Here is a 12500-nt window from a genome sequence, read left to right on the forward strand (position 1 = left end):
CTCTCTCTCTCTCTCTCTCTCTCTCTCTCTCTCTCTCTCTCTCTCTCTCTCTCTCTCTCTCTCTCTCTCTCTCTCTCTCTCTCTCTCTCTCTCTCTCTTTCTCTCTCACACTCTTTCTGTCTCTCTCTCTCTCTCTCTCTCTCTCTCTCACTCACTGCTTTCTCTGTCTCTCTCTCTCTGTCTCTCTCTGTCTCTCTCTCTCACTCTCACTCACTGCTTTCTCCCTACTATCACAATAAAGTCATTAAAAGCCCAGACAGCACAAAGGACTCGGAGCACAGAGGGGACTAGGGGAAATAGAGAGGCAGGGGTAGCAGAGAGGAGGTGGACGGAGAGAGGAAATGCTGGGTGGCTGGATGGGCTACGCTCTTTCAGACTGTTTTGGCTTCCTCTGTGATGGCAGTTCCAACTGAGGAAACTTGCAGGCCCTAGACCCCCCCCCCTAGCCTCCATCCTCCATCCTCCGTCCCCCCCCCCCCCCCCCCCCCCCCCCCCACCCCCCCCAAACCCAAGCAGTGTGCCCGCCCGCTGGGGTAAGACGATACAGGTTTGTGGGCACGCTGGACCCCCTGTTACCACTAGACGCTCAATTTGAGAACAGCATGGCTTTGCTTAGCCTAATGCAATTATCCAGTTAGCAGGGACAGGCATGGAGCACGTTGAGGCAGCAGCAGCAGCAGGTCAGTTGCTGGAGAGTCGGTTGCCGAGGTGGAGTGGGTCGGGTCCGCAAGCGTAGGGCAATGAACAGAGTTGGGTGAGGAAGATCCCTCTGTTGGATCGAAATGTTGCCGTATGTTAAAATGAAATAAAGTATTTTTGGAGTTAATACACAGTGTGCAGACAGCTTCATCACACTACCCTCTACCTTTTGTCTGGCACCTGGACAACTACTTGTGGATGTGCGCACCCTACCTCTAAACACAGAGTTGGGTGAGAGCATTACCCGTGTATACTAGACAAAACCACCTAGCGGCAGAAACTGTTATTGCCTGGCAAGTTGGTCAAGCATTGCACCGTAGGGGAAAGTCCAAAGGGATGGGAAATTGGCCCTTCAATCACATAGATCTAATGATAATAATATGAGTTTTATGTAGCGCTTAGTGTGTGCGTGCGTGCGTGCGTGCGTCCGTGTGTGCGTGCATGTGGGCGTGTGTGTGTATGGGTGGTGTGTGTGGGTGTTTTGTGTCTTCATGTGTTTGTCGGGGATTAGAGGTGGGCATTTCGCTGTTGTTGTTTCACTAAGCGCTCTGTCTGGTGGCCTATGCTGTGCTGTGCTGAGGTGGGCCCAGAAACACACACACACACGCAAACACACACACACACACACACACACACACACACACACACACACACACACACACACACACACACACACACACACACACACACACACACACACACACACACACACCGTGTGGTGGCCTGAGCTGTGCTGAGTTGAGCTGTCTGGATTGCATGAGTATTCCAGTCATGAGTCTTCCTCTGGAGAACAGAGCTGCTCATACAAACACGGGGGGAAGGGGGCGGAGGACGCCGTGTCACACAAGCAGGGGTGCTGACAGGAGGGGGACAAAGGGGACAGTTGCCCCTGGCCCAGGCAGAGAGGGAGCCAGAATTAGCTTTGTATCTATTGGGGTGTGGGGGGGGCTCTCAGATGACTTTGTCCTGGGCCCGGCCAAAGTTGGCCACCATTGCCCACAAGTTTTGCCAAAGCAGGCCACTGTCACCGACTGACGCATTAGTCACTGTCATCATGTTAGTCGTCAGTCTCTGGCTCCGGGCGGACTTTTGTGTTTTGTGCAGTCTTGCCACACTCAGACATGTTTACATATTTATGCCGTGTACAGACCAGGAGCGAACGGAGCGAATGAAGCGACGAAATCATTATTTCTCTATGGAGGGCACGCAACCTGCGCTACCAAAGTAACTTCGCCAGGAGTGAAGCTTCTTGAGCGACCAGAGCGAATTTTGACGATTAAACTAAATCTAATCGTAGGCGAATTCGCTCTGATGCTGTTCGGCGAAAACCAATCATAACGTTCATATCTCCGAATGTCCCAGGCTGTCCAGCCAGAGCCGTTATGTGATTAGCTTAATCAAACATGTCAATGCTGCGTCTGGAGCGAATACAGCGAATTCAAGGCGAAACTTCTTCTGCTACCCACGCTACCAGGCAGCGTAGTTCGCTCTTGGTCTGGACACGGCATTACTCTGTGATGTAAACTCCATGTCCATGGCTGTCTGTCCTGTAACACAGGGAAAGCTGTGTGAAGAGGCACCTCTTGCACAATATAATTATATATATTTTTTTATTATTTTTTTTTACTTTGGTAACACTTTATTTTAGGGATAAATCTATTATCACTAATACATGCAATATTAATGCCTGTGTAAGTAACTTGTACGGCATGTACTAAGCAAAATAAGACAGTTGTTAAGCATGTATTCACAAATGTCTTGTTCATGCCCAATTAGGGATTTATTACTAATATAACCTTAGTAAGGACCAGTAAGCATATATTTCTATTTATTAGTAAGTAGTAAGTGGCAGAATACAATGTGTATAAGCTACTATATATAAGCTAATTGATGTATCCCTAAAATAAAGTGTTACCTTTACTTTTTTGATGCCTTTTTTTACACTGAAATGTAAACAATACTGTCTACAGCAACTGTCCAAAGTATTGAACCATAGTCAGTGTATAAAGTAAAGGTGGAAGTATTCTTGCAGTGTTTTATGTATTGTGGAATAGGGCTGGGCAATATGATGATATATATCGTTATCGTGATATAAAAGTGTGTATCGTGACCTCCTATATCCTTTATATCGTGATAGTAATTTTATCAATTTTATACTTGAATTGAATACCATTTAATTACATTTCATGTTGTCACAAGACACACTATAAGTTAATGTAACTGTAAAAATAAGAATAAAAAGATCCATTTTAAAGAAAGGTTGTTTTGCGACATGAAAAAATATAGGAGCAAATAAAGAGAATAACTGAAAACGTATGTAATTGTGCTATATATCGTGATATACGTATATCGTTATCGTGATATAAAGTAATCTATATCGTGATATTGGTTTTTTTCCATATCGCCCAGCCCTACTGTGGAATAACTGCTGTATAAACTGAAAGATCATGTACTAGTGGTCAAATTACATCAGTAAGAGTCCTTCTATTTCTACTGACCATAGTAAAATGTGAATGTAGGAGCTACTGAAACCATTTATTATTCACTTGTCTATAAATGTTGCTCATGCAATTGGGGTGTTAACTTACCAAAATGGGAGTTATTATTAAGTCAGAGTTGAGTCACAAATTTAAGACTTGAGACTTGACTCGGTGATATTTGGAACGACTCGTGACATGACACGAGACTTAGCTTGCAATAGCATGTGAAGTCTAAATGTATTCCTTAGTATGCTTTTTGTGGGAAAATATTACATGTTAAAAAAAAGATTTGCCCTTAACCATTACCAACAGACGTACTATTTTTTGTTCATAACACGACTGGCAAAAGTGGGACATTTATAGCAGTGTGGCGAGGTAATGCATTAATGACCAAAAGTAGTTTTCAAGATTGTATATAGTATACGTAGATGGTGACTTGTCAAGGACTTGGTTAAAAAAAAAGAGACTTGAACTTGGATTTGTTTTTGCCAAATGTATCTAAACTTGTGGCTTGACTTGACAAATTAGTAACTTGGTCCTATCTTTTGTAGATAACTATAGATGGCTATCGGACGTCTGAAGTTATTATGCATAGTCTGACCATGTATATTGTACAATACCTGCTGCTGACTATCTCCAGATTTATTCCAGTATCGTTGTTCCCTGTGTGCCAATATGCAGTCATGGGTGAGCGGTTAGGGCGTCAGACTTGTAGCCCAGAGGTTGCCGGTTCGACTCCCGACCCGCCAGGTTGGTGGGGGGAGTAATCAACCAGTGCTCTCCCCCATCCTCCTCCATGACTGAGGTACCCTGAGCATGCTACCGTCCCACCGCACTGCTCCCCATGGGGCGCCACTGAGGGCTGCCCCCTTGCACGGGTGAGGCATAAATGCAATTTCGTTGTGTGCAGTGTGCAGTGTTCACTTGTGTGCTGTGGAGTGCTGTGTCACAATGACAATGGGAGTTGGAGTTTCCCAATGGGCTTTCACTATGCGGATGGCGTGGTGTCTTTAATAAAGTGGTCTCAAGTTTTCCGTATCGTAAACAAATTGACGGGATCAAAGCCCCCTTTGCGATGGCGTGATGCCTCCAGATGTTTTGTTTTTCGCTAATGTTCCACCTGTCAGAGTAAGAGAAGTCATGGCAGCGGATCTTTTAACCATCCTGGCATACAGTACCCAGGAATGAGCTGGCTACAATGACTGTGCGTAATCTCAAAGCAATCGAATAGGCTTTTTGAAGTTCCACGTACAGTGCACACCAAAAATGAGTACACCCCTTTTCAAAAGTGAGATTTTTAGCAATATTTTGATAAGCATGCAATTTATTTCCGAAATGTGCATAGAGTAAGTTTTATACAACAGAAAAACAAGGTTAGTAAAATACTTATACTATATAAATTACATACTCTGAGTGCCATACTTTCCGTTGTTTTCAAATGGCTGCGCATTATGGTGTCCGCATTTTTGGTGTGCACTGTATTTTTTATATATATATATATATTTCAGTTCTTCATTGATACCATAATATCCAACTGCAATACATTTCTGAAATTGTGGTAAGATGATGAGTTATCTCCCAGGGAAAACCAAATATGCCTTTGAAGTTCCATGTATATGTTTCGGTTCATTTGTTAAAAAGAATTCATTGCTTTGGGATATGACATATTTTTATGTTATTATAATCATTATTTTTCATGTTTTCATTTGTCCGTTTCATCTCTTCATGCCCGTGCAGTTATCTGCGTCACACAGCTTTGCATGCTCGCCGTGGTGTGTTGTCTCTGATTAGGTAACATGCAGGGACGGATCATGACTCCATGGGCCCCTGGGCCAGACAACAAGAAAGGGCCCCCTCCAGATGTTAGAGACCCTATATTGTTGGGCATTCAGGTGTTTGTCCCCTGAAAATATGTGAAAATAGAGCTGTGAAAAGTGTGATTTTACTCAACATGAGAATGGAAATTTAGAGGATTGGGCTTCAGGGCCCTCTGGACTCTTGGGCCCCTGGGCCTGGGCCCGGTAGGCCCTTGCAGTAATCCATCCTTGGTAACATGGCATTGGTCAAACCAGCCTTTGGGCTTCCTGCATGGCCATGGCATGGCCTGAATGTTTACCAAAGAGGGGTTTTCGGAAGTGTGGTGTTGGGCTCACAAACATGGCCCCAAGAGGATTGTGGCGTTATGAAACAAGCTAAGAAAAAAAAACGCACATCCATCTCAATACCATTAGGTGCTGGACCGAGTAAAATAAACTGGAACAACAAAAACTAGAAATCCACTCAGAGAGTGCAGACCTCCGTCAAGGAAGCTGTTTGATAGAACATTTGACAATGTTACACCCTATTTTCATTTGAAGTCTTTCGTCTTTGTTTTGTGGAGTTAGAAACTTCGGCCTGTTGCGCCATTCAACTTGTGGTCACTAGGGACGTCTAGATTTCTAGGTTAGCAATGATAAAGAATATTTTTATGAAATCCTGGTTCCGGTTCGTGATCCGGATCATCACCAAAATGTAATCACTTGTTCCTTCCTGGTCATTTCCAACAACTTTACAAAGTTTCATCCAAATACATTCATGAGTTTTTTGTGTTATCCTGCTGACAGACAGACAGACAGACAAACTAACGTGACCGAAAACATAAGCTCCTTGGCGGAGGTAACAAAAGTCGAATGTTCGTCATATTAAAAGACGAGAGATGGGAGTCTGGTGTTGCTGTATTGCTGACTTTTATTTTTATTGTTCCAGCATTATGAAACGAGCCACTTACTTTAGCCGGTCCGAGGGGTTCTCCAGTCACTAATCGGCCTAAATAGCAGCTACGTACGGTGTCAGGCAACTGCTGGTGGAAATGGTGCGTTAAGAGGGATAGTTTTGCGGATTAGACACATTGCACTCATATGGGAGCAGATACTGCACATAGCTGTGGGTTATTAGACACATACGGGACACGCTAACAAGTACACACACACATGAAACAGGCACATGTTCAACATAAACACACATACACATGTGGGTATTCTGTATGCACATGCACATACACAAGCATACATACAAACAAAAGCACCCTGTGTGTGTGTGTGTGTGTGTGTGTGTGTGTGTGTGTGTGTGTGTGTGTGTGTGTGTGTGTGTGTGTGTGTGTGTGTGTGTGTGTGTGTGTGTGTGTGTGTGTGTGTGTGTGTTGTGTGTGTGTGTGTGTGTGTGTGAGAGAGAGAGAGGGTGTGTGTGTGTGTGTGTGTGTGTGTGTGTGTGTGTGTGTGTGTGTGTGTGTGTGTGTGTGAGAGAGAGAGAGAGAGGGTGTGTGTGTGTGTGTGTGTGTGTCCACACAGTCCTAGAAAGACACAAACACACACACACACACACACACACACACACACACACACACACACACACACACACACACACACACACACACACACACACACACACACACACACACACACACACACACACACACACACGTGTCGTAGCGTGCATGTCTCCACATCAGACCCTCCTGGATGTAGGCGAGGGGGAGGGAAAGTATTTATTGGGGCTTCCCAGAGAGCCATCGGACAGCTCTAGTGGCCCTAATGATCGGCTCCAATCAGCCTGTGATGCAGCTCTCTTGAAAGGGATGAGAGGGATGCCATCATGCCTGTGGAGGAGGTGGGGAGATGGGATGGGATGAGGTGAGGAGATGGGATGGGATGGGATGGGGCCGAGTGTGGCCGTGCTTAATGACTCACAGGTGATGGGGAAATACTTAGGGAAACACATGGGACACACCACACGCACACACACACTCACACACACACACACACACACAGGTGATGGGAAACACTCACGCTAACACAAACATACGCACAAGCACACACACAGAGACATACACACACACACACACACACACACACACACACACACACACACACACACACAGAGGTGATGGGAAACACTCACGCAAACACAAACATACGCACACACATACGCATGCATGCGCACACACACACACACACACACAAACACACACACACACACACACACACACACACACACACACACACACACACACACACACACACACACACACACACACACACAGATGTGATAGGGAAACACACACACACACAGTCAGACACACACACACACACACACACACACACACACACACACACACACACACACACACACACACACACACACACAGGCTGTGTACAGCGAGTTTATTCCTTTGCATGCAGACACACAGATTCACACACACAGGTGCTTTACTCATGTGTTCCCTCCTTCATCCTGCATTACTGTTTTGCATACGTCAACATGGACAGACAGGCTTGCTTTGAAAGAGCCGCCCCGACCTGCGTTCCGACAGTGCTGCCGACGGCCAGGGGAAAGCGCTGCCAAAGCCCTCTCTCCTCTCCTTCTCACCTTCCAGGCGTCTCTTCTTCTCTTCTTTTCTCCTTCTATTGTTCACTCCATTTCTCATTCTTTCGCTCTTTCCTCACCTTTCCCTGCATCCTCCGCTTCGCTCCGTTTCTGTCCTTCTGTCCTTTTCTCCTTTCCCTCTTTCTTCTTCTCCTCTCTTCTTCTCTCATTCTTTCCTTCTCACCCCCTGCATCCTCCCCTCCCCTCCCTCCCCGCCTCTCTCCATTTCCTTCCACAATCATTTGTTTTGTGAGCTGGACTGTTTGGCAGCACTACAAAGCCAACTCGCGAGAACAAACACAATAAACAAGAGCAACCAGACGCACGACTGGCCGGGGATGAGAAGGGATGGGGGGGGGGAGATGGGAGAGTAGGGGTGGGGATGGCTATGAGGAGGGATGGGGGGAGTGGGGATGAGGATGAGGAGGGATGGGGGGAGGAAGGGAGGTTAGGGGTGGGGATGGCTATGAGGAGGGATGGGGGGGAGATGGGAGATTAGGGGTGGGGATGGCTATGAGGAGGGAGGGGGGGAGAGGGAGAGATATGAGATGGCTATGAGCAGGGATGGGGATGGGGATGGGGAGGGGTAGAGGAGTGGGAAGGGGAATGGAAGGGGCATGAGGATGAGGAGGGATGGGGGTGTGGGGATGTAGCCTGGTCCTGACCATCCCATAATACTACCATTTCATTTCCTATTCATGGTCTGGAGTTTGTGTGATCTGACGCGATTGCAGGAAGCGGGAAGTTTACACTCAGTTATGGTTTGAAATGATTGGACAGCTCTCACCCAATCGCCGACAGTTGCTCAACAACAACATAGCGCAGACCAGAGCCATTGGCGCAGACGTTTTCGTCATTGTCACGAGCGTCCTCCCCCTTTGGGGCGCTTAATCGCTTATTGGCTGTTTTCGGGGGCCTCACATTCACCCATTCACATTCACATTCACATTCACACACCAGTGGCAGTGGCTCTGCCACTCAGAGTGCTACTCTACCAACAGGAGCAACTTGGGGTTAAAGATCTTGCCCAAGGACACGTCGATGGGGTCAAGGCAGACCGGGGGCTCGAACCTGCAATCTTCTGGGTGCTGAATGGCTCCTCTACCACCTGAGCCAACGCAAGATGGGGATGGTGTTGGGAGTAGTGTTGCACCGATACCATTTTTTGGCCCCGATACCAATACCCGATACCTGACGGAGCAGTATCGTCCGATACCGATACCATACCGATACCGATACCACCCTATTTGAAATGTATTTATATGAAGGGCTGTAGTGCATACTACTTGGATGTAAAATCATTGCATAGCTTTGTCGGCTGCTGCCTACCTTTGTGAAACAGTGAATCCAGCAAAACTTTTTTATACTTTTTAAATACCTCTATGAAATAACTAATTTCAAGGCTGTTTAAGTGACATACAAGAACCTGTAAATGGTATCTGTGTCCTATTTGTTGGTACTCTCCGATACCAATACCACCATTTTAGTGCCGATCCACCGATACTAGTACTAGTTGGGAGGTGGAGAGATTAGGATGGGTCAATCTCACCTCCGTCATATGCTGTTTGCCCCACCATGTGTCCTCCCCGGTCCCGGGTGTCAGCCTGGCAGTGTCTGCCGTCTGCAGCACACATGTCTTAGAGACTGTACTGTATGTGTGTATTGTGGCTTCATTAAGGCACCCAATTACCCATGCATGCTTAGGCAAGGCAAGGCAAGTTTATGTATATAGCGCATTTCATACACAGGTGCAACTCAATGTGCTTCACAAAGTTAACAAATGTAAATGAAAGGAAACAGGGAAGAAAGAAGGAAATGTATTAGAGTCAAAAAACATTTAAAACATTAAGATAAAACATAAGGTAAAAATAATAATACAATAAAACGTAAATAAGCATAAAACCTTGAAAAACATACGCAGTCTTAAGATTTTAACTGTTCGACGACAGAGGAGTCTGGCCTCCTTTTTTCCGTTTACCTGATAGAGTCTAGAATTGTCAGGGTTTTGTCTTCTCTTATTTTACCGTCTTTTCATTCAATCTTCAGAATTTAACTGTTCGACGACAGAGGAGTCTGGCCTCCTTTTTTCCGTTTACCTGATAGAGTCTAGAATTGTCAGGGTTTTGACTTCTCTTATTTTACCGTCTTTTCATTTAATAATTTAAGAAAGCATCTGAGAAAGGCTTTGTCTTGATTCTAGATTTAAAGCTATCAATAGTGGGTGCATTTTTTACGTCATCTGGAAGCTGGTTCCAAAGCTTTGAAGCATAGAAGCTAAAGGCTGCCTCTCCACACTTTGTTTTGACTTTTGGAATCACCAGCAAATTCTTCTCCGTTGACCTTCGTGACCTGGTCGGTGCATACAGCTGAAACATATCCAGTAGATATGTGGGTCCCATTCCATTTAATGATTTAAACACAAGTAGCATTGCCTTAAAATCAATTCTGTAGCTTACTGGGAGCCAATGCAGCGATCTTAAAATTGGAGTAATGTGGTCAAACTTCCTTGTCTTTGTAAGAACCCTTGCAGCTGCATTTTGTACCAGTTGAAGCTGTTTAATTATGCTTAGTGCATAATATATATACACAGATGTGTACGTTTCTATACACAGTCTTTGTCTCTGTCTCTGTCACTCTCTCTCTCGCTCGCTCGCTCTCTCTCTCTCTCTCTCTCTCTCACACACACACACACACACACACACACACACACACACACACACACACACACACACACACACACACACACACACACACACACACACACACACACACACACACACACACACACACACACGTGTCGTAGCGTGCATGTCTCCACATCAGACCCTCCTGGATGTAGGCGAGGGGGAGGGAAAGTATTTATTGGGGCTTCCCAGAGAGCCATCGGACAGCTCTAGTGGCCCTAATGATCGGCTCCAATCAGCCTGTGATGCGGCTCTCTTGAAAGGGATGAGAGGGATGCCATCATGCCTCTGGAGGAGGTGGGGAGATGGGATGGGATGAGGTGAGGAGAGGAGATGGGATGGGATGGGGCCGAGTGTGGCCGTGCTTAATGACTCACAGGTGATGGGGAAATACTTAGGGAAACACATGGGACACACCACACGCACACACACACTCACACACACAGGTGATGGGAAACACTCACGTAAACACAAACACAAACATACGCACACACGCACACAGACACGCACGCACGCACGCACACACACACACACACACACACACAGAGGTGATGGGAAACACTCACGCAAACACAAACATACGCACACACATACGCATGCATGCGCACACACACACACACACACACACACACACACACACACACACACACACACACACACACACACACACACACACACACACACACACACACACACACACACACACACACACACACACACAGATGTGATAGGGAAACACACACACACACACACACACACACACACACACACACACACACACACACACACACACACACACACACACACACACACACACACACACAGGCTGTGTACAGTGAGTTTATTCCTTTGCATGCAGACACACAGATTCACACACACAGGTGCTCTACTCATGTGTTCCCTCCTTCATCCTGCATTACTGATTTGCATACGTCAACATGGACAGACAGGCTTGCTTTGAAAGAGCCGCCCCGACCTGCGTTCAGACAGTGCTGCCGACGGCCAGGGGAATCCGCTGCCAAAGCCCTCTCTCCTCTCCTTCTCACCTTCCCGGCGTCTCTTCTTCTCTTCTTTTCTCCTTCTTTTGTTCACTCCATTTCTCATTCTTTCCCTCTTTCCTCACCCCCGGCATCCTCCGCTTCGCTCCGTTTCTGTCCTTCTGTCCTTTTCTCCTTTCCCTCTTTCTTCTCCTCCTCTCTTCTTCTCTCATTCTTTCCTTCTCACCCCCTGCATCCTCCCCTCCCCTCCCTCCCCGCCTCTCTCCATTTCCTTCCACAATCATTTGTTTTGTGAGCTGGACTGTTTGGCAGCACTACAAAGCCAACTCGCGAGAACAAACACAATAAACAAGAGCAACCAGACGCACGACTGGCCGGGGATGAGGAGGGATGGGGGGGGAGATGGGGGAGGAGGGGTGGGGATGGCTATGAGCAGGGATGGGGGGAGTGGGGATGAGGATGAGGAGGGATAGGGGGGGAGATGGGGGAGTAGGGGTGGGGATGACTATGAGGAGGGATGGGGGGGGAGATGGGGGAGTAGGGATGGGGGGTATGGGGAGGATGGGGGGTGATGGGGGGATATGAGATGGCTATGAGCAGGGATGGGGATGGGGATGGGGAGGGGTAGAGGAGTGGGAAGGGGAATGGAAGGGGCATGAGGATGAGGAGGGATGGGGGTGTGGGGATGTAGCCTGGTCCTGACCATCCCATAATACTACCATTTCATTTCCTATTCATGGTCTGGAGTTTGTGTGATCTGACGCGATTGCAGGAAGCGGGAAGTTTACACTCAGTTATGGTTTGAAATGATTGGACAGCTCTCACCCAATCGCCGACAGTTGCTCAACAACAACATAGCGCAGACCAGAGCCATTGGCGCAGACGTTTTCGTCATTGTCACGAGCGTCCTCCCCCTTTGGGGCGCTTAATCGCTTATTGGCTGTTTTCGGGGGCCTCACATTCACCCATTCACATTCACATTCACATTCACACACCAGTGGCAGTGGCTCTGCCACTCAGAGTGCTACTCTACCAACAGGAGCAACTTGGGGTTAAAGATCTTGCCCAAGGACACGTCGATGGGGTCAAGGCAGACCGGGGGCTCGAACCTGCAATCTTCTGGGTGCTGAATGGCTCCTCTACCACCTGAGCCAACGCAAGATGGGGATGGTGTTGGGAGTAGTGTTGCACCGATACCATTTTTTGGCCCCGATACCAATACCCGATACCTGACGGAG

General features: G+C 47.0%; 1 protein-coding gene across 3 annotated transcripts in view; it reads left to right on the forward strand.

The window, feature by feature from the left end:
* LOC134434954 (formin-like) overlaps positions 1-12500 on the forward strand; it is a 197962-nt gene that overhangs the window by 137255 nt on the left and 48207 nt on the right. The window lies entirely within an intron of this gene.

The sequence above is a fragment of the Engraulis encrasicolus genome, chromosome 19, assembly GCF_034702125.1.
Source record: "Engraulis encrasicolus isolate BLACKSEA-1 chromosome 19, IST_EnEncr_1.0, whole genome shotgun sequence".
NCBI classification, from domain to species: domain Eukaryota; kingdom Metazoa; phylum Chordata; class Actinopteri; order Clupeiformes; family Engraulidae; genus Engraulis; species Engraulis encrasicolus.